This window comes from Corvus brachyrhynchos, unplaced genomic scaffold, assembly GCF_000691975.1.
Source record: "Corvus brachyrhynchos isolate BGI_N302 unplaced genomic scaffold, ASM69197v1 scaffold420, whole genome shotgun sequence".
NCBI lineage: Eukaryota > Metazoa > Chordata > Aves > Passeriformes > Corvidae > Corvus > Corvus brachyrhynchos.
The window spans coordinates 25,551-27,186 of record NW_008235739.1 but is presented as its reverse complement, the minus strand read 5'-3'; positions in this window follow the sequence as shown (position 1 = coordinate 27,186).

Genomic DNA, 1,636 nt, shown 5'->3' with positions numbered 1-1,636 from the left:
GCTGCGAGGGAAAGGAGCGGGATCAGAGCGGCCGGATCCCATTCCCGGGATCCCGGAGATCCCCAGATCCCATCCCAAGTATCCCTGAGCTCCTGGATCCCATTCCCGGGATCCCAGAGGTCCCAGATCCCATTCCCAGGGTCCCAGGAATCCCAGATCCTATTCCAGAGGTTCCCGGGATCCCTGAGTTCCCAGATCCCATTCCCAGGATCCCAGAGGTTCCAGATCCCATTCCTGGGATCCCTGAGTTCCCAGATCCCATTCCCAGGGTCCCAGGAATCCCAGATCCTATTCCAGAGGTTCCCGGGATCCCTGAGTTCCCAGATCCCATTCCCAGGGTCCCAGGAATCCCAGATCCCATTCCCTGGATCCTGGAGCTCCCAGATCCCGTTCCCGGGATCCCTGGGGACCCCCCAGCCCGGCATTCCCAAGGAAATCCAGGAGTCCCCCCCGGAGGACAAATCCCACGGGAAGACATCGGGGTCCCCACGGGAATCCGGGCACCCCGAGGGTGAGAATTTGGGAATTCCGCTTGGATTTGGGACAAGAGCGGGAGACGGAGGCGGGAAGGGCTCCCGAGCGGATTCCTGGATTCCCAACCCTCAAAATTGTGGGAGCGAAGGGAAAATTCCCGGTGCCCCTCTCCGAAGGAAGGGCTGGAAAATTCGGGATGCTCCGGGAAGAGTTCCCAGCTCCCGGGGCCTTCCAGGATTCCCAGCCATAAAAAATCCCATGGAAGCCAAGGGAAAATTCCCGGTGCTCGGAGAGGAAATTTGGGATTCCGGCAGGGATTTGGGTCCCCCTTCCCACGCTTCCCAAATTTCCCTGCGGGTGGGACGTGTCCGGAATTCCCAGTGCCGGCCTTCCCAGAATCCCAGAGCTCGTTTATTCCCGCCGCCGCCCCCTGGATCCTTCCCAAATTTCGGAGGGAGGGGGAGGGGGTACGACTCCCCCCCCTCCTCATCCCAAGGCTTCCCGGGATTTTGGGATTATCCCGGGTGGGTTTTCGGGATTATCCCCGGTGGGATTTTGGGATCTCCCCCCTCATGGATTTTTGGGATATCCCTGGGTAGGTTTTTGGGATTCCTCTGGATGGGTTTTTGGGATTCCCCCCGGTGGAATTTTGGGATTCCCCCAAGGGGTTTTTTAGGATTCTCCGGGTGGGTTTTTGGGATCATCCTCTGGAGCGGATTTTTGGGATTCCCCGGGTGAGTTTTTGGGATCCTCCCGGGTGGGTTTTTAGGACTCCTCCAGGTGGAATTTTGGGATCTCCTGGGTGGGTTTTGGGATACCCCCGGGCGGATTTTTGGGATTCCTCCAGGTGGGTTTTTAGGATTTTCCGGGTGGGTTTTTGGGATCATCCTCTGGAGCGGATTTTTGGGATTCCCCGGGTTGGACTTTTGGGATTATCCCGGGCGGGATTTTTGGGATTATCCCGGGTGGGATTTTTGGGATTATCCCGGGTGGGATTTTGGGATTCCCCCTCCCCATTCCCGCTTTTCCCTCTCCCGAGCCCCCCAATCCCGCGGGATCCTCGGGCTCACCTCGCATCGCCCCCAGCGCGGGCCTCAGCGCCCCAATTCCCGCATCCGCCCTGGAATTCCTCTTCCCGGAGAAGTTCAGGGAGCGGCTCCCC